Source organism: Lactuca virosa, chromosome 5 (genome assembly GCF_052849685.1).
Source record: "Lactuca virosa cultivar CGN04683 chromosome 5, Lactuca_virosa_CGN04683_v6, whole genome shotgun sequence".
Classification (NCBI taxonomy): Eukaryota; Viridiplantae; Streptophyta; class Magnoliopsida; order Asterales; family Asteraceae; genus Lactuca; species Lactuca virosa.
Window position 1 is genome coordinate 415,206,182 of NC_136430.1, and position 22,820 is coordinate 415,229,001.

Here is a 22,820-nt window from a genome sequence, read left to right on the forward strand (position 1 = left end):
ATCACAACACACCTTGGACAAAGGAAGACTTTTGAGAAAGAATGTCTTGCACCAAAAACGCCTTATATGAACTCATAGAACACTAGTCTATCAAGTAGCCAATTTTGGATGCTAAGGGGCTTCTTATATAGTGTGGCAAGATTAGGGTTACACCATGTAAACCCTAATGTGCATGACCTTCCTTATTCCTTAGGCTCCATAGGTTTAAACCCCCATGGATCATCCATGGGTTGTAACATTGGTTTAGCCCAACCTAAAGAATCATGGATCATTAGCCCACACCATAAGAATGAATGATTTACCAAATCAATCCCCATATATTTAATTAGTCTCTTTTGATTACAAAATTAATTCCAAATTAATTCTTGATCAATACTAATTAAATAATATGATTTCATATTAATATATTAGAACTTATAATATATTAATAGATCATAAATAACCCCTTCTCAAAAGTCCATCCTATCAAATTGTCCTGGTGATATGCAACCCAAATGGACCATGCTACTCTCAAGTCAAGTACATACCAATTATATTTATGGGCTTAGACACCTAATCCAACAACCCTTCCCCAGCAGCTCCTGGAGCTGCGAGGATAACTCTTGCATCTCTGGCGGCGCAAGGCGATATGGTGCCTTGGTAATAGGCACCGCATAATCAGATCGATCCAGAACTCCACTTGTTGCTCAAGAGGCACACCCGACAATTCCTCGGGGAAAACATCCGTGAACTCACATACTACTGGAACCTCGGAAATGGAAATCGGCCTCTCAGTGACAAACCACGTATCCATTACATACGCTAAAAAGCACATGCACCCCTGATGTAGACTCTGCCTTGCCCTGGCGGCAGAGCAGAAGGCGGATCCTGATCTAGTCCTCTCGCCATAGACCTTAAGCACTCCCCCACTAGGGTCTCTTATCATCACCATCTGCCTCTCGCAGTCAATCACGACTCCAAACTGGCTCAACCAATCCATGCCCACTATGACACAAATATCCCCCAATGCTATCAGTACCAGATCTATCGGAAACTCAACGCCGAAAATCTCCAAAACACATCCCCGGAATACATCTGTAGCAAAAACCGCATGTTCGTCGGCTATAGAAACCCTCAGTGGTCGACTCAAAGCCTCACGTCTAACCCTAATGCGACGACTAAAGGATAAAGACACGAATGATCGACTCGCACCCGAGTCAAATAACACCAAAGCAGGTACAGAATTCACAAGGAAAGTACCTATATAAAACATAATATAATCTAAACAGATAATAACAATATCATAAATAAGGAGATACATACCAGCAACAACGTCAAGTGTTGCGTGGACCTCCTCCGCAGTCAGCTGGAAGGCTCTCCCACGAGCTCTCGGAGCCTCGGCCTTCACCGGCCGACCATCAGTAACGCGCAAAGCAGCAGGAGCAGAAGCCTGGGCTGATCCCTGAGTAAGCAGAGGACATTCGGCCTTCCGGTGGCCAGCCTGGTTGCAATGAAAGCAAACCGAAAATCCCTTGGGGCAGTCCTTCGCCATATGCCCCTCCTTTCCATATTTGTAGCAAATCCCTGCTCGGCAAGATTCCTCATGACTCTTGCCGCACTTGCTACAAGTGCGGCCCTTCTGGCCTCCTGCTCTCGTATTAGCGAGCTTAACCCGCTTGGTTATCGGCTGCGACTGCATTGGTCTCCTGTCTTTACCCTGAGACTCTCCCTCCTCTCTAGCCTGAATCTCCAGCTCAATCTCCTTCCTCCTGGCATTGATCTGTAGCTCAGCCAATGTCCGATATGATGAGTTCGCCACGAACTCCCAAATATCTCGCCTCAAAATGCTCAAGTACCGGCTCACACATGCCTGCTCCGTAGACACGTGCTCAGGGGAGAACAACGCCCTCTCATGAAACATCCTCGTAATCTCTGTCACGGTTTATGTCTTCTGCTTGAGAGACAGAAACTCCTGGGCCAATCGCTCCCTATCCACCTGGGGAACGTACTCATCTCGGAATAACTGGGTGAACCTCGCCCAAGTCACTGCTGCATGGTCTGCAAGAGAATAATCAGTCGTCATAAACCTCCACCAGTCCTTCGCTCCCAAGCGAAGCTGGTTCAGCGCAAATCGAACCTTCAGGTCCTCAGGGCATGAACAAGTATATAAACATACCTCGATATCATAAATCCATCTCATAGTAGAAATCGGGTCCTGGGTCCCGTCAAACTCCGGTGGCTTCGTGTTGCTGAACTCTCGAAGCAACAACGAATCACCCCCCTGTGGCCTCGCAGCCGCAAGGGCTGCGGCAGCAACAGCCTCCATGACAGAAGCATAACGCTTGTCAAAAGTCTCAATCAATGTGGTCTTGATAGACCCGAACATCTCTGGAATGGCCTCCCTGATAGCTGCGATCACTTCCTCAGCAACGATCCTGCGGATCTCCTCGTCACTGGTACTCCCCCCCACCCCCGGGGTTGCTGCGAGTAATCACCATAGTCTCTCTGAAACACAAACACAGAAATCATCAGGGACTGGCCAAAACGCACTCACAATTACTCATCCCTACATGCTTCTTAGTATCCTAAGATTCGTACTTGGGTCGCGTACAGATCCGGTGCTTTCAGTAGTACGGGCCCAATACTACCTTCCACACCAACCCGTAGTTGTCCCAAGTCCTCCTCCTAGGATCCTAATTCACAAGTACTCTAATCCCTCATGGATATCAAACTACTCTCTCAGTCGATCCCTCGAATGAACATCTAGGTATTCCTCCTAGATTACTCTTTGACTGAACAATATCTCTCAAAGATTTCTTGCCATGAACCCCTAATCAGCACACACACAGAGCAAATAGCAGATAATGTCAAACAATAGCATCCTCCTAGGCTAAGGCATCATGAATCAGGCAACTCTAGCTCTAAATTCCTGAAATACCTAGACTATCATCTTGCATGCAACTCTAATATCTCATAAGTATCTCATACACGCTGCTTCATCTCGTTTTCTCTTAAAATCTTTTGCTCGTTTAGAAAATCATTTCTTTTTAGAAAAATTTCTCAAATCCTCAGTTTGAGTCCAGACATACCCGAGGGTACACTGAATCCCTCAAACCAAGGCTCTGATACCAACTTGTAACACTCAAAATTTTCAAATATTTTTTTTCATTTTTAAATCCATTCAAAACACAGTTTAACATCTCTCATATCCAAATTATAAAAGTTCAAAACCCAATCATCAAAACTGTTTGTCACATATCCCAGAATCCTCAAAACATAAATCAACAAGCTGGTGTGTACAATCCTGTCGGCGCCTTCCCACGATCCTAAGATGTACCTGAAACACATTTCACACAACACTGTAAGCACAAGGCTTAGTGAGTTCCCCAAAATACCACAAACAAATAATTAACCTCTCATGGCTATATCTCGATAAGGACCCTCCGGTCATGTGTCTCAGTGAAGACCCTCCGGTCTCACGACTCAGTTTGGACCCTCTGGTCCTATCTCAATAAATGCACAGAATAATATACAACATAAATCACAAAGACAGAAATCATAATATCACATGCCTCAATATAAGCACATAAGACCCTCCGATCGATAACACAAATAAGACCCTCCGGTAGCACAGTGATTACCACTCAGGTAAGTATAATGAGAAGACTCACCTCGTAAGTAAAGTAAGTATGTCTCGTACTCAAACTGTCGGTATAGACTCCGCCTACATATATCACACTCATCTCTAATTAAAAATTTATATTATCACTCCAAGGATGTTAAGCTAACTCCTCTACTATATCTCAGAAAGGGTGAAAGACCATTTACCCCTCCAAGGTCTCCAAAGTCCACAACTTGACCAAACCCTAAAAGTCAACGAAAGTCAACACTCAAGTCAACAGTCCATGTTGACTCAACTCGTCGAGTTCCTTCTGTTCTCAGAAAATCGGGAAAATTCGAGTCAACTCGCCGAGTTGTCTCACCAACTCGTCGAGTTTGCATAGTGTCCAGAACATCGGGGAAAACCCTAGCCAACTCGTCGAGTTAGCTTACCAACTCGTCGAGTTCATTCAGACCTTTCACTCATTCAGACGCCTTTAAGCGAGACTAAGGCCCCAAACTCTAGATCTAGCCCTCTAGGGCTGAGATATCACGTAAAGCTGCAAGCTTTACGTCCATGCATGGCATTTAGGGGCTAACTTTGCCAAAACAAGGCTCAACAAGGGGTTTAAAGCATGAAGATTGGCCAAAGCTTGATAAAGCTTGAGTCTTTAGGCCTAAAGGGCCTAACAGTGTCCAGATCTGAGGTCTTTGCTTCAAAGCATGCTCAAAACCAATAATGACTCAAGAAGAGGCTAGAAATGGCCATATACTCTCTAATGGAGAGATCTAACAAACAAGTGATCAAGGTAATAGCTTTTTACCTTCAAATGACTGCTACAACTCAATGGATGTCGGATCTAAAGACTCCATCTTGTTCCAAACCCTTGACTCTTCAAGTTTCTTCAAGGAATGCACCAAAAACACACACTCTTAGCCTTACACACCCTCAAAATGGAAGATAGCTCGATTAGGTTTTGTCTCTGGATGATAAGGTGATGAGGGAGGCGGGGTAAAGGACTTAAGGTCCTTTAAATAGGGTGAAAACCCTAAAAATTAGGGTTTTCACACTCAGCTCCAAATCGTCGAGTTCGGTCCACCACCTCGTCGAGTTGGCTCTAAAATCACGCAGCCAATCTCAGTCTCTACTCGACGAGTTGGGGCCTCCAACTCATCGAGTTTCCCTATCAATATGAATATAATAAACATTTAAATTTATACCTGGGAGTCGGGATGTTACAACCGTCCATCTACTATAACAATCATAATCAACCCAAGTCGAACCCACATCTAACTGTACCCAAACCAGGTGCTTGGGTTATGCTTCGAACCCTATAGCCTTAATCATACAAGAACATGCAGAGAGGCTCTAACACAACCATTAACCTGTTCCTGATCAATATCCACCAAGCATCAATAATGATGTGCAATAAAACTTGAATATCCATTCTTGTGCGATCCCTAAGACCCAACGATCCCCCCCCCCCACTTGGATTCGGGTGCGCTCTTCCAATCCACAAAATTTGATGGAGTTCCAATCCATTTCGCAACCTTACAATTCAACTGTCGATGATATGAACTTATAAGAGCTAGCATTCCATCACTAACCAATCTTTAACGATCACATATATTCCAAAATCGGATGACTCTTTACTGAAATCTCAACGATCTCTACAACCCCAACCGCTCCTCCATGATACAACACCAAATCCTTAAGTCCTTTAGGCTGGTGGCAAGGACTATAACCCTTGACCAGAACTGGCGAATCTTCAACCTTTTTTATTATACAATTCCCTTGGCAATTCCAATGTCCAAACAAACCTGAACAAATGCTAGCACTTTTGAACTCTGACTTCATTGATGAAATAATCCTGATAATTCGCCCATAGATCTTCCAAGCGATACCCCCGAATTGTTTTCATCAACAAACCCAAACAAACACCGTACGAACTAGATCCAGCTCACAAGATGCACCCTACTCATAACTCTCGGCATGCAAAAAATTGCATATAACAATTCTCGAAGATATACCCTAGGCAAATACAGAGAACTAAACCAAAGATAATGCTTACACATACCGACATAAGATTCCTAAGCAAATATAACTATTGTTAATAAGGCATGAAAGAAATCTAAAAGATAGCATACCCGCGATAACATTTGATGAAACTCTGGCCTCCCTTGACTGACACTCCAATGCCTGGCCCATAGCTGATAAGGCTACTGCCATACCCTCACGACCGTCGGTGATCCTCAAAGTAACTGTAGCAGGTGCACTCACTGCTCCACCACTCAAATCGAACAACCGGCCTTCTTGTGGCCTACCTGGTTGCAGTGAAAACACATCGTAACCGACCCACGGGGGCAATCCCTACTAAAATGACCCATCTAACCACAACTGAAAAATCCTCGGCCTGTCTCCCGACATCCTCCCTCCGGGTATGGATCCACTCTCATACCTACTTGGCAGTATGTGATGGGATTTGAGCATTCTAACACTTCCTAAGTGTACATGCAACCCTAATAACCTTGGATCTATGTTTGGATTAGGTGTCTAAGCCCATAACTATAATTGGTATGTACTTGAATTGATAGCAGCACAGTCCTTTTGGGTTGCCCTCAACCTAGCAACTGGACAACGGAATTATGAAAGGAGAGATATTAATTTATAAGATTAATAAATTAATATATATATAAATGATTTATTAATATGTTAATGGATTAATATATTAATTAGAAATCATTATGTTTAATTAATTGTTAGCCAGAAATTAATCAGAATTGATTTTGGGGTTAAAAGAATTAATTATAAGGTGTAGGGACTAGTTTGCAATTATCTAATAGTTGAGTGGAAGGCTCTAGAACCCCCTTGGAAGAGGGTGGACGAAATCTTTAGGGGAAACCCTAATAATTTCGTCCATAGGGGCTTGGATAAGGCCCTTGGGTTTGCTTAGGCCCTAAGCAAAGGATAACTAGGGTTTCCCTTAAACCCTAGATCCCTCAGCTATATAAGGAGCCTCCTGGTTCATGTTTTTGGTGACTCTTTCTTTTGAAGAAACCCTAAGGCCGAGATTTTGCATACTCCCTCTCCCCTCTCTCTTCTACTTTCCTTCTTGCTAGTTTGGGTGTGATTCCATTAGAGGCATTACACTTGTGGTGCTAAAGCTTCCAAGAAGATCAAGATCAAGATCAAGGGATTATCAATTGTTTGCTATAACAATTGAAAGGTATGTAAACCCTAAACCCTAGTTTGTTAATTTCGAAATTAGCCTCTCTCCTCTAGGGTTCTTGTTTTGCAATTCAAAGTTGTATGTTCAATAGTTAAAACATAGATCCAAAGTAGGTTGTATGTGAACTTAGGAATTGTTTTCTAGTTTATTTGTTGTACCTAAAACCCATCAGTGGTATCAGAGCCATTGTTGTTTTAAATTGAATTGCTACAATTGTTGAATTGCAAATTAGGGTTTATAGCTATTAAACCCTAAAGGCCAATCTTTTGATTTCTAGGGTTTTGGATCAAAGGGTTTTTTCGAAAACCCTAGCCTCCTCCCTTATGAATTTCGAAATATGCTAAGAGGATAACTAGGGTTTCTTGTTTTTGGATAATTGTTACTTAATTAGATTAATTGGATAATTATCCTTACCCTATTTTTCGAAATTAGAGGGATAAGGATTAGGATTAAATTAATTGATTAATTTAATTAGATAATCCTTACAAGATTTAATAATTTGATTAATAGTTAATTAATAGATAAATATTAAATCTAGTTAATTGGTTTATTTAAATTTGAAATTAATAGCTTAAATTTCGAAATTTATATAAACCCTTGAAGTTTTAAAAGGTTTTAAAACACACCTTATATATATTATAATTAAAGGTTTAATATTATATGTATAAGAATATGGTCAGTCAAATCGCTAGTATGCCTCATTCACGAAGCTAGTCTATAAGGGGGGTATAAGGAAACTGCCTATAAAATGGTAGTTGAATGGGTGTCCACTCTCACCCACCGCTTCCTTGATTAGTGGAGGGTCGTTAGCAGAACGGATTTGATAGGACAACTACTTCTCATTAAAAGTATAATGATATTAAAGAAAGTACTAGAACATTATTTTCAAAATCCCAACTCTAGTTACTTTAGGAAAAATGTGAAAAGTATGCTAATCCATGAAATGGCACATTATGCTTTATTGGTCGTTAGTGGAGCGTGTGTGGTTAACCAGCACACTAAAAGGCACTAATAAAGAGTAGCAATGGGTATCTCATAATTGTCATTTTGATGGAGCGTGTGTGGTTTACCAGCACATCAATAGTTAATGATAAAGACAATGAGGTTACCAAACACATTTGCATGGTTATTCACATCTTGTTTGTGATCCTCGGCATCCCAGTCACAAATAGAAGAGCATAATCTGAGATTAAAACATGCCATTGAATAGTTTCAATGTATCTCAAAAGAATTAGGAATTTCACTTCGTTTGTTTCGTCTAATGGTGGAATTGGTGAATCGTCATTCACCTACCTTTATGAAATTTGCACTTGGATCTCGGCATCCCATTTCTAAGTTGTGAATCTTCATAGTTGGATCCTAACCTTGATATTATATCTTTGGGTTATTCTATTAAGGTATCTTGAAATCTAACTAAAACTTTCTTTCTTTTCAGATGTCTACTCCTGGAAACACTTCTGCTTCATCCTCCTCCAACCAGAACTTCTCTTTGCTCAATATCTGCTCCAAAGTCGTTATGGATGGCTCAAACTATAACGATTGGATACGCAACATCAAGATGGCTCTTCGTTTCGAGAACAAAGAATATGTTCTTGAAAAGGAGCTCAAAGAGCTTGATGAGAATGAAGCTACTCCTGAAGATCTTGCTGCCTACAAGAAACATTACGATGATGCTACCAAAGTGGCATGCATCATGGTGGCAACTATGTCCCCAGAACTGCAGAGGTACTATGAGGACTACTGGCCTTTCGAGATGAACAAGGACCTTATGGAAAAGTACCATAAGCGAGCTCGTCAAGAAAAGTTCGAAGTAGTCAAGTCACTCATGGCTTGCAAGATGAAGGATGGGGAGTCGGTAGTGTCACATGTGCAAAGAATGCAACGCTACATAGAGCGTTTGGTCAAGCTCAATATTCACTTTGATGAGGAATTGGCCATTGACATGGTCTTGAACTCACTTCCTGAATGTTATGGTCAGTTTATTCTAACTTACCATTTGAGCAATACTGAGCAGACCTTGGCCCAATTGCACAACTTGTTGCAGACAGCTGAGGCAGGGATGAAGGGTAAAAGTATACCCTCCACACCTACGAGTGCCCCTGTTTTGGCTATTGGACAGGGAAAGGGGAAAAAGAGGAAAGGTCCTCCCAAGCAAAACTGGAAGAGCAAGGCTCAAGCTGGGTCATCTAGTAATGGCCCAAAGGCTAAGCCCAATGGTTCCACTCCCCATGTTTCTGATCCAAAAGAGGCAGTTTGCTTTTACTGCAACCAAAAGGGGCATTGGAAGAGATCTTGCCCACAATATCTGCAAGATATCAAGGATGGCAAAGTGAAGCCATCTTCGGCAGGTATTTACACTATTTCTGCTAATAACTCATTATCTTCTCGTTCATGGGTCCTTGATACAGGATGTGGTTTTCATATCTGTTCTGATTTGCAGGGTCTAAAGGAAAGTGAGGAGATAGAGCGAGGAAGGATAAACCTGATCATGGGAAACAGAAAGTCTTCACCAGTAACCAAGATCGGAGTTTATCAGCTTCTGCTTAGTAATGATGTTAGATTAGATTTAATAAATTGTTGCTATTCGTCTGAGATGACGAGAAACATTATTTCATTTCATGCATTGTTCAGACAAGGTTTTACATATTCTTTTAATGATTTGAATGGTTCAATTTCTGTTTATAAGAATGGTGTTTTTATGTTTGAAGCTTTGCCTTGTAATGGTGTGTATGAAACAGTGACTTGTGTTGATAGCTTAGGAAATAGTGTACTTAATATTGACTTGTCTAATAGTGTAGACAAGGCATGCTTGTGGCATTGTCGTCTTGGACACATTAACAAGAAACGCATAGCCCAACTCCAAAAGGATGGAGTGTTGGAATCATTTGACCTAAAGTCAGATGATATGTGTGAATCTTGTCTTTTGGGAAAGATGACAAAATCACCATTCACAGGGTCTTGTGAAAGAGGTGAAGGTCTGTTGGATCTCATACACACAGATGTGTGTGGGCCCTTCAGATCAACTACAAGAGATGCTAATCGATTCTATGTGACTTTCACTGACGATTATAGCAGATATGGATATATCTACTTGATCAAGCATAAGTCAGAAACTTTTGAAAAGTTCAAAGAGTTTAAACATGAAGTCGAAAATCAATTGGGCAGAAAGATAAAGATACTTAGATCCGATAGAGGCGGGGAGTATCTTAGTATCGAGTTTAACGACTATCTGAAAGAATGTGGGATAGTCTCACAATTGACTCCTCCTAGGACACCACAGTTAAATGGTGTAGCTGAGAGGCGCAATCGAACCTTGTTAGACATGGTTCGTTCTATGATGAGTCGGGCTTCGCTTCCTATTCACTTCTGGGGGTATGCCTTAGAGACAGCCGCCCACATCCTCAATCTTGTCCCTACAAAGAAGGTTGCCAAAACACCTCACGAAATGTGGACAGGGAAAGTTCCCTCGTTAGCACATATTAAAGTCTGGGGTTGTGAAGCTTTCGTAAGACGAGAGACTCACGACAAGCTAGCAGCTAGAAGTGAGAAATGTGTTTTCATTGGTTACCCAAAGCAGTCTTTTGGATATTTGTTCTACAGGCCTAGTGAAAACGTGGTCTTTGTAGCACGAAGAGGAGTCTTTCTTGAAAGAGAGCTCATATTCAAAGAGGACAGTGGGAGCACTATTGACCTTGAAGAAATTCAAGATTCAGCCAATGAAGGAACCTTAGATGACACTAGCACTCAACCAGAGGAAACAGTTCCTGTTGAACCAATCGATAACTCATTACCTCTTAGAAGATCCACTAGGGTGAGTGTGCCACCTGAGTTGTATGGTTTCCATATTACTTCAGATGGTGACACATTCGTAAGTGACAGAACACTGGTAAACTTAGATGAACCAGTCACTTATAAGGAAGCAATGGAAGGTCCAGAGGCTTCCAAGTGGAAAGAGGCAATGGACAGCGAGATTAAGTCCATGTATGACAACCAAGTTTGGAATTTGGTTGATAGTGCACCAGGTCGTAAGACAGTTGGGTGCAAATGGATCTTCAAGAAGAAGACAGACATGGATGGAAATGTGCACACATTCAAGGCTCGACTGGTTGCAAAAGGTTTCACTCAAACCCCAGGGGTTGACTATGATGAAACCTTCTCGCCAGTGGCTAAGATTAAATCTATTAGGATATTGCTCGCCATAGCTGCCTTTCATGATTATGAAATCTGGCAGATGGATGTCAAAACTGCTTTCCTTAATGGGAAGTTGGCTGAAGATGTTTACATGAGTCAGCCATAGGGTTTTGTTGATGCAAAGTTCCCTAATAGAGTGTGCAAGCTTGAGAAATCCATTTATGGATTGAAACAAGCATCTCGCAGTTGGAATCTTTGCTTCCATGAGAAAGTCAAAGAATTTGGTTTCTCTAGAAGTGAAGATGAGTTCTGTGTGTATATCAAAGCTAGTGGGAGTATAGTAACTTTTCTGGTGTTGTATGTCGATGACATATTACTCATTGGTAACGACGTTCCAACCTTGAAAGAAGTTAAGTCTTGGCTTGGAAAGTGTTTTGCCATGAAAGACCTTGGAGAAGCTGCCTATATTCTTGGGATTAGAATATTGAGAGATAGAAAGAAGAGACTAATTGGACTTAGTCAGAGCACATACTTGGATAAGGTACTAAAGAGGTTTAGTATGGAAAATTCCAAGAAGGGAGAGCTACCTATCCAGAGCAAATACCAAATTGAGTAAGACTCAATGCCCGAGTACAGATGTTGAAATAGATGACATGAGTCGTGTACCTTATGCTTCCGCTGTCGGATCAATCATGTACGCTATGACATGTACTCGCCCTGATGTGGCATTTGCTTTGAGCATGGTCAGTCGCTATCAGGGAAACCCAGGTAGAGCTCATTGGATAGCAGTTAAGAATATACTCAAGTATTTGCGAAGGACAAAGGACTGGGTTCTTGTGCTTGGTGGCAGTGATACTTTGAGAGTAGATGGTTACAGTGATGCCAGCTTTCAAACGGATAGAGATAACTTCCGTTCTCAGTCAGGCTGGGTATTTTTACTGAATGGAGGAGCAGTTACTTGGAAGAGTTCCAAGCAAAATACGGTGGCTGATTCTACTTGTGAATCAGAGTATATAGCAGCAAGTGAAGCGTCGAAAGAAGCAGCTTGGTTGAGGAACTTCATCGGGGATCTCGGAGTTGTTCCAACCATCCAGGAGCCTATGGAACTGTTCTGCGATAATGAAGGAGCGGTTGCCTTGACAAAGGAACCGAGAGATCATGGTAAGACCAGACATATCGACAGAAAGTACCATTTCATCAGACATAGAGTAGAAGAAGGCCATCTTATAGTAAAGAGGGTGTCATCTGAAGATAACCCAGAAGATCCTCTCACAAAGGGTATGAGTAGGGCTAAGCATATTCAGCATGCTCGAAGCATAGGACTGAAAGATGATATTAGTTTTAGTAGTTAGATTAGTTATTGAAACTTGTAACAAAGTAAATGTAATTGACTTTTGGTGATTAAATAATAAAGTATTATTTATAAGTTTGGCTACTACCTTTTGTCAATTGTTTATTATTGTGTTTCATTTTTGCATGTTTTACTTCCTGAATAATGAGATTATTCAAATTCCACAGTCGCTCGTACTCTTGGAAGTAAGTAGTGAATTAAGACTGTCATGAATTGGATTGCAGATTGTCTAAGGATAGACATGGCAATAGAATTGCTGCAATGTTCATGAGTACTCAGAAATTGAGATTTGAGTATTGGATAAACCCTCGCTCAGAGTATCACTTCATGGAATTCATCACGAGTAATACTGAGACGATAATATCTTATAATCTTGAAACGAAGATATATGAGTTGTAATTTACAAAGTCGGTAATACATTGGTGATACGAAACCGCATCAGTAACTTGGTGTTATAAAACGTATTGTCATGTATAATTTGATGAGTAAAAGATACAAGCATATGAGTCAACGTTTATTCGTTCCTTTTGCCCTAACAGGAAAAGCGATATATGTGGGCCCCTCGATGATTTGGTGTTGACTTATGTGCTGGGCCCAGCCAGGACTAAATTGATGTGTTCAATTAGAAGTCCTACATCATCACAAATCAGGAATCGGGAAACATAGATTCTGGACAAAGAGATTGATTATATTCCATGTCTTTTGTCTGGGGATATCAAGCAGAACGAAGGGTTATATGATCACTTATCTTAGGACACGTAACTGACTGGGTCAGAGTTCGGCAGCAGCTTTTTGGAAGCTACAATTTGCTGGTCAAATTTAGAAGGCATACTAGCAATTATAGTTACAGACTTATCCAAGTGGGAGACTGTTGGATTAGGTGTCTAAGCCCATAACTATAATTGGTATGTACTTGAATTGATAGCAGCACAGTCCTTTTGGGTTGCCCTCAACCTAGCAACTGGACAAGGAAATTATGAAAGGAGAGATATTAATTTATAAGATTAATAAATTAATATATATATATAAATGATTTATTAATATGTTAATGGATTAATATATTAATTAGAAATCATTATGTTTAATTAATTGTTAGCCAGAAATTAATCAGAATTGATTTTGGGGTTAAAAGAATTAATTATAAGGTGCAGGGACTAGTTTGCAATTATCTAATAGTTGAGTGGAAGGCTCTAGAACCCCCTTGGAAGAGGGTGGACGAAATCTTTAGGGGAAACCCTAATAATTTCGTCCATAGGGGCTTGGATAAGGCCCTTGGGTTTGCTTAGGCCCTAAGCAAAGGATAACTAGGGTTTCCCTTAAACCCTAGATCCCTCAGCTATATAAGGAGCCTCCTGGTTCATGTTTTTGGTGACTCTTTCTTTTGAAGAAACCCTAAGGCCGAGATTTTGCATACTCCCTCTCCTCTCTCTCTTCTACTTTCCTTCTTGCTAGTTTGGGTGTGATTCCATTAGAGGCATTACACTTGTGGTGCTAAAGCTTCCAAGAAGATCAAGATCAAGATCAAGGGATTATCAATTGTTTGCTATAACAATTGAAAGGTATGTAAACCCTAAACCCTAGTTTGTTAATTTCGAAATTAGCCTCTCTCCTCTAGGGTTCTTGTTTTGCAATTCAAAGTTGTATGTTCAATAGTTAAAACATAGATCCAAAGTAGGTTGTATGTGAACTTAGGAATTGTTTTCTAGTTTATTTGTTGTACCTAAAACCCATCAAATCTCAGTACGGAACGCGCCCAAACGCTCATGAAAAATCTCCAAAATCTTCTCCTTGACCGTACCAAAGATCACAGGAGCCAGCTCCAAAATACCACAGGTGATCTCCGACGAGATAAACTCCCACATCCGCTCAACAATCGGCTCAGTACCTACACCTGAGCCTGAACCAGAACCCGAACCTCCTTCCTGGGTGCTCATCACCATTCTGAAAAGCAAACATGCAAATAATCAGAACATTCCCAAAATTCCTCAACCCATAGGCTTCCTAGATTTTCCGTGATTCTCCTCGATTCGAGTATGGATCATGTGCTTTTAGTAGTACGGGCCTAATACTACCTTCCACACCTACCCATACTTTCCTCAAGAATCATCCCAAATCCTCTGAGTCGCCTTCTCAAACTGGTACTCCCAAGTACTTGCTAAACATCACTACTAAACCCACTGAAGCACTTCCTAGGCTTTCCTAGATTCCCGACCTCACCCTGCCATCAGCTGCCGAAGAACTCCCACTAACACCAGTTCACTATCTTATGATTATAATCACATGTCACAGAGCTTAGATAATCCTTCGAGTAATATAGTCAAACCTACAACGGTTAGACTCAAACGAGAGTTGCGCAATAGAGTCAAATCTATCACTCTGAGATTATTTAACCTTTGCAACATGTGACTTGAAATATTCACTTAATAGTTAACTCGTATTACTAAAAGTTCCACAAAGCACAAAGCAAGTAGCGTTCAAGCACTAACACTCCAAGCCATAGAATAACCAAAGAACATCCACGCTCATGTACCACAACTCATGCTATGAACTTCCACTCTTATTAACGGTTGCCTATGCATGTAAACCATACACAATACAGGATCAAATAGATTGTCGAATAAAAGACTCTACCCTAGGACCACAACCAAACGAGGAACAAGAAATAAGGCCAAATCAATCATTATAGGGCTATATGATTCTAACAGTATACAATTTTTAATGCATACACTTAGCAATTACTAATACCAATACATATTCTCAATCTAGCATAGCATCCAATGCTTCCAAGGCTACAAGGAATCACATATCAAGCCAATCAATCATGCAATTCCTGAAAGTATTCCTAGCCTTATCCTAGCATGCAACCATTCATATCGTATTGGGAATCACTTACTTGAGCTCGGCCGATTGCACGCATCACACCCCCTTTGTCTTTATAAAATCCTTTTAAAAATTTATTCCCTTTTACAAAATCTTTTTAGAAACTCATTTTCTGTCAAAAGATTATCAGTTCCTCAGTTTGAGTTCAGACATACACGAGAGTGTGCCTGAATCCCTCAAACCAAGACTCTGATACAAACTTGTAACATCCCAAAAATTATGAGGTTAAAATTTCATTTTTAATTCAATCAAAACACTAATTATCTTTTATTCAAACATTCAAAAGTATTTCATAGTAAAACAGTCATCAAAGTACAACCCCAAAAATCATCACAATGCGGAAACATGGGTGGATGCGCTGCGATCAAGTCGGGCCCTTCCCTTTCGAACCGGAAGTATCTGAAACCATAGCCATAAAAACTTTAAGCACAAAGCTTAGTGAGTTCCCAAAGATACCACATACATACCATTGGGCCTAGCCCTCACATTGGGCCCATCCCACCATAATAGGTCTAGCCTGATCATACAAATGCAAAAGTCATAAAGACAGTTAGCACCTACATAACATTCAATAGGCCTAGCCGTTCCTGATCCGTGGGCCTAGCCCTACATACAAATAAGCCTAGCCCATCATATAATGGTCCTAGACCAGCATACAAACGGGCCTAGCCCGACATTCCATGCAAGAGTCACAAAGACATCTAACATATTAAAACCTAGTGGGCCGGCATTGGTGCCTTCGACCCACAAGAACAGTGAGGAGACTCACCTGAATCACAAAGCCGACTTCACCAAACTACTTTCCTGCCAAAGATGGGTGCTCGGCACCTCCTATCAATCCACACAAGGTAAACCATAAGTCTACCTTCTAAAAATAGAATCTTGACCCAAAATTCAAACCAATACAGAAGTAAACGATCAAAGTCAAAGTCAACAGCCCAAAGTCAACTTGCCCACTCTAATGTCATGGCTAATCCTTGGTCACGTCGTGAGATCCCACTCAGTTCGATTCCAACTCATAACGACTCACCCTGGCCAACTCAGTCTAGAAAAGTCAACGAAGCTACCCTCACGTCATGAGAACCCTTCTCTTATGTAGTGGGCTCCAATAAGATAACCAGAAATGAGATCACTCATCCCTCATGTCGTGAGACCTCCATGTCTCACCTCGTGAGAAAATTCTGAAGCAAAAGTCCATCTTTTAAGTCCTTAATCCATTAAGCCTTGCACTCCAACTTTTAATAGGGTCTTATAACTTATTAATAGACAAGAAAGCTGATGCTTTTAATACATATATGTCCAATATATGTCTAGATCTCATTTAGGTCCAAAGTTGAAGAAAAAGGCATCCAACTTTCATTCAAGGTTCCAAAACTCAACCATTCCCTAGATTTAAACTCCAAGACATCCTTAAGGCCCTCATAACCTATAAAGTAGCAAACTTTATAGTTACTATTCATTCCAACATGCACAGACAAGAAGAAAAGTGTGACAAAACTTGTATATACCCTTATATAACCATAAAGGTGGAAGCTTTATCACTTAAAATGGTCCAGAAATAATGTAAGGTAATGTAGATGATGATTCCTTGCAAGCCACAACACAAGACCACCTTCTTCTTCTTCTTTCCTCCTTCTTCCAATCCAAGAAAAGCTCCAAAACCACCAAAGATTAAGCAAGGATGGGCACTATGGTTTTTCTGAGGTGAAAGAGGGTTTGGGGCTGATAAGAAACCCTAAAATGAGGTTAGAGATGCTTAAATACGAAGGAAACCCTAAAAGATCATGGGCTTGGGCTGCAGCGCTCCTCGCGTCGTGAGCTCTTATTGCTCACGTCGTGAGCTCGGTCTCAGAGAAAATATTCATGCAGATCATCTCACGTCGTGAGCCTCCATGCCTCACGTCATGAGGATCCTTTTTCCTCCAAAATCCATGCTTTGACTCGTTGAAACCCTAATTCGATTCGTTCTGGAAACACGGGTGTTACACAGGCAAAACAAGATTTGAATTAATTAAATAATATATTTAATCACAATTCAAATCTTTTCATTATCTGCATCTAGGAGACTTCCATAAACCCTAGAAGAGCCTCCAAAACCGTCCACCCTTGGATGGTTCTAGAATTGCCTTCTTTTGGTCAGCTCTTTAACAATTACAATTCACCCCTTGCACCTTTAATTAATTACAATTAATCCTAAATTAATTCCTTATTAATTCTTATTAATAAATAATTAATTCTAATTGATTTCTTATTAATTTATTAACCATATAAATTAACAAATCAATTATTTAACTATTGATCTCATGTTAATTTATTAATCACATAACAAATTAACAGATCAATTATATATTTCCAATTAATATATTAATCACATAATATATTAACAAATCATCTCTCTGTTTCTCTCATAATATCATTACTAGCTATTTCCGGTAATGAAGTCAACCCCAAAAGGACTTTGCTTCTATTTGCAAGTTTATACCAATTTAGTAATGAGCTTAGACACCTTAATCCAACAGTTTTGACCCCATTTCAACCATTTTTGTCCTAGATGATAGAGAAAGAAAGAGAGACATGCATTGGACATGCATGCCCATAAATTTTTGATTTTTATGAGCCTTTGGAGTCCCTAAAAGGTTTCTGGAAAGTTAGAGTTGAAGGCTTAATGGATTAAGGACTTAATCTATTAAGTTGTTCTCAGCCAGTAGCCACAGCGTGACATGAAAGGTGCCACGACGTGGCAATGAGAGAATCATCGACTATTTTGTATGGAGTTAACCACGACGTGGAGGCATGTGTGCCACATCGTGGGGATCAATTTCTTTGCGACTGAACTGTTGGATCAGGACCGAGTTTGTTAGCCACAACATGGAGGTCGGCTGATGGGGATTTTGGTTGTTGACTTTAACTTTGACTGTTGACTTTTGTCTTTGTTGACTTTTGGTCAATTGGCTAGTTTTAGAAGGTGAACTAAGAGTTTACCTTGTGTGGTTTATTAGAAGGTGTATAACACCCATTCATTGACTGTGAGATATGTTAGTTGTTGATTACGTCTGCTATGTGAGTCTTCTCACTATACTATGCAAGATGAGAGTTTTCTTTGTAATGCTTGCATAGAAGAACAGAGTGTGGCCTTTTGCATATGCAAGAAAGACCAAGATCTGGCTCCTGGTAATTGTATGAAAGACCAAGATCTGGCCCCTGACAATTATATGTACGAACAAGATCTGGCCCCTAGCAAATGTATGCACGACCAGGATCTATCCCATGACATTTGTATGTAGGATGCTTGTTGTCTTCGTGATACTTGAATGGAAGACCAGGATGTGGCCCCTGAAACTTATTTGTAAGACCAGGATTTGGCCCTCGGCATTGCAAGGGAAGACCATTATCTGGCACATGGCAGGAAGTGACTGTAAGACTATGATTCGGCCCATAACATTCATTATCTTATGTATGGTATGTGGTATTTTGGGGAACTCACTAAGCTTTGTGCTTTCGGTTTTGTGGTTTAAATATTAGGTATATGGGTTATTGTCACTGTAGCCCAACAATGTTTAGTATATTGGTTTAAATGGTCCATCGTGATTTTTTTTGTCTTTAGAGGGTACGAACTTGTGTTTTTAGGTTTTAAAAGGTCATGATGGAAAACTTGAAGGGGTCACCCGGTGACCCCCATCATAATCATCAGTTTGCATATGCCACCTAATTTCCATGAAGATAGAACTAATTCGCCTCATTTGCCACATTGGTGTGAGAGCTACGACCAAATTAGAAAAATCTCTTGCTCCCAACTTGTTCATCAATAGTGACGAAGAAAAGAAAATAAGGGTTTGGTTTAATGAACATATAGAGAACTCATGCAAAAGGAAAAAGATTGATTGAGTAGTTATAATGATTATTTTCCCTCAAAATCAAAAGCTTAACCCCAAAATCATTGTCAGTTGGTTGGATTTGCAGTAGAGGTTCGTAAATTGCATAGGGATACGAAGGATTTTGAGAGACATATTGCAATCAAGTTCACTCTTCTCTCACCAAAAGTTTAGGTTTTGGTGTAATAACTCTTGGCTTACGTGGCAACGATGAGTCGACTCACCATTGAGTCATTGTTGACTCACCTGCTTAGTTGGGAGATGACAAGGCAGTGTAATCTTTAAAAATGGCTAAAGGTACGAAATTAACTGGTAAAACACAAGTTTGTACCCTTTAAAGGAAAAAAATCACGATTGACCATTTAAACCAATATACAAAACATTGTTGAGCTAACATGACAATAACCCTTAAATTTTTTCAAGTACTTCCAGTTCTAAAAGAAAAGAGCCGACTTAACTGCACAACATCACGTGATGGTTTTTTCTGCACTGATTGTTATTGGTTCACTCTGATGTTTGAGAAATACCTTTTATTATGATTGGTTTTAGAACAAATGTTTGTATGGATTTGATGGTTTAAAAATAAAAATTTTTATTGGTATTTTTGGGACGTTACACCCTTAATAAATAATCAATAAGTAATAACTTGCTAAATTTTTATTGGTATTTTTATTGGTATTCTTGGTCTGAAACAAACACAAACCTAGAACTTAAGATCTTAAATCGGGTTCATGGTGAAGCAAATCTTCAATTTTTATGATTTTTATTATTGAATCTGGTTCTTGAGTTCCAAAAACGAAGATTGGTGAGAAAAACCTAGAAGGTTAATTTCGTTAAGATCTTCCATAGTTTGTGTTCTTGAAAAACAGATCTAGAATCGATTTGGTTCAGATCTCCAGAGGCTACCATATCTTCACCATCCCCATCGACACTTCTAGAAATCTTGAAACTTGAAGTCGTATTCAAGAACAAAAAACCTTGAATCCTTGAAATTGTCTTCAAGAACAAATTAAGGATCGAAGATTGCCATGTATTTTAAGAACAAAAAAAATCTGGAAGTCTTGAATCCTGATGGCGTGTATCTGGGTATCCAGAAGACTGGAAGTGTTTCCAAGGGTTCTAGTGTTATTGATTTTGAAGATTTTTCATGTTAACTTTGTTTGGGTGTTCTTGATTTTATGCCTTGCTTTTCTCTCTGACAAAGAACACAGAGGAACCAAAAGTTTAGGTTTTGGCATAATAACTCTTGGCTTACGTGGCAATGATGAGTCGAATCACCATTGAGTCATTGTTGACTCACCTGCTTAGTTGGCAGTTGACAAGGCAGTGTATTCTTCAAAAATGGCTAAAGGTACGAAATTATCGGTAAAAATCAAGTTTGTACCCTTTAAAGGCAAAAAAAATCACGAGGTACCATTTAAACCAATATACGAAACATTGTTGGGCTACAATGACAAAAACCCTTAAATATTTTCAGATACTTCCAGTTCTAAAAAAAGGAGCCGACTTGACTCCACCACATCCCCTGATTGTTTTTTCTACACTGATTGTTATTGGTTCACTCTGATGTTTGAGAGATACCTTTTATTATGATTGGTTTTAAAACAAATGTTTGTATGGATTTGATAGTTTAAAAATGAAAACTTTTATTGGTATTTTTGGGACGTTACATACTTAATAAATAATCAATAAGTGATAACTTGTTAAATGTGTGATCCTATATGATCACATGTAATTGACAAACATCATTCTAAAATGATTATTGAGCATATAGATCCAACACTACCCTACTATATAACTTACAAAATACGAGTTTCTGATATCTGAATATTGAGTGTGATATATTTATGCATGACTCCTTGTTTCAAAGATAACAAAAGAAAAAACATATTAAATGAAGTTCTTATGACAAAATTACTAATGTTAAAAGCTGTAAAATTTTATATATTTCACCAACTGTCATACTTTGCTAAAAAATATGACTTCACAACCTCCAACTTTAAAGCGGGGTATGTCCATGTATAGTCGTCATTATAAAAACAATGAAAAAACAACTCAAGCTATCTTCTTATGAACAAGTTATAAAGTTTTGAAATTTGTTAAAAAAATTATGATTTTTACAAGCGGGCAGTGGCCACTAGTGATAATTTCATAATTTCACAGATGATATACTAACCCATGACTATTTTTGGCATTTTTAAAATTATAGTTATTTTTAAAAAAATATGGATAAAATTGATCTAATTATTCATTTTCTGTATTACTTATTTGTGCCTTTTGTAATTACCGATGCTTCACCATTTTCTTTGTTGTCTTTAATAGTCGTTTTTTAATCAAGTTCACTCTTCTCTCCCTGGTCTTGTTTTCTCTCTTTCTGTGTTTCTGGATAACACACACACACACACAATCATCTAAGATCCGAGTTCTTGAATTTTGTTGGGTTTTATACATGAGCGCGCACACACACATATTCACATTCGATTTCTTCAAAATATCAAATTATCTAGGTTTTCTGGAACTTCCTGTTGGTTTTTTTGGTTTTCAAAAATGATTTTGGTTTCAATAACTCAAGAAATCGTTTATGTATATGTGTTCAAGAATTGAAGAAATAGTGTTCTTGGTCTGAAACAAACACAAACCTAGAACTTAAGATCTTAAATCGGGTTCATGGTGAAGCAAATCTTCAATTTTTATGATTTTTATTATTGAATCTGGTTCTTCAGTTCCAAAAACGAAGACTGGTGAGAAAAACCTAGAAGGTCAATTTTGTTAAGATCTTCCATAGTTTGTGTTCTTGAAAAACAGTTCTAGAATCGATTTGGTTTAGATCTTCCATGGTTGGTGTATTGGGAGGCAGAGGCTACCATATATTCGCCATCCCCATCGACACTTCTTAAATCCACAACGAAAACATATTGAATAACTAAAATCCCAGAAATCTTGAAACTTGAAGTCGTATTCAAGAACAAAAAACCTTGAATCCTTGAAATTGTCTTCAAGAACAAATTAAGGATCAACGCTTGCCATGTATTTTAAGAACAAAAAAAATCTGGAAATCTTGAAATCTTGAATCCTGATGGCGTGTATCTGGGTATCCAGAAGACTGGAAGTGTTTCCAAGGGTTGTAGTGTTATTGATTTTGAAGATTTTTCATGTTAACTTTGTTTGGGTGTTCTTGATTTTATGCCTTGCTTTTCTCTCTGACAAAGAACACAGAGGAACCGAAAGTTTAGGTTTTGGCGTAATAACTCTTGGCTTACGTTGCAACGATGAGTCGACTCACCATTGAGTCATTGTTGACTCACTTGCTTAGTTGGCAGATGACAAGGCAGTGTAATCTTCAAAAATGGCTAAATGTACAAAATGAACCGGTAAAAAACAAGTTTGTACCCTTTAAAGGGAAAAAAATCACGAGGGACCATTTAAACCAATATACGAAACATTGTTGTGCTATAATGACAATAACCCTTAAATATTTTTAGGTACTTCCAGTTCTAAAAGAAATGAGTCGACTTGACTCCACAAAATCCCGTGATGGTTTTTTCTGCACTGATTGTTATTGGTTCACTCTAATGTTTGAGAGATACCTTTTATTATGATTGGTTTTAGAACAAATGTTTGTATAAATTTGATGGTTTAAAAATTAAAACTTTTATTGGTATTTTTGGGACGTTACATACTTAATAAATAATCTGTAAGTGATAACTTGTTAAATGTGTGATCTTATATGATCATATGTTATTGGCAAACATCATTCTAAAATGATTATTGAGCATA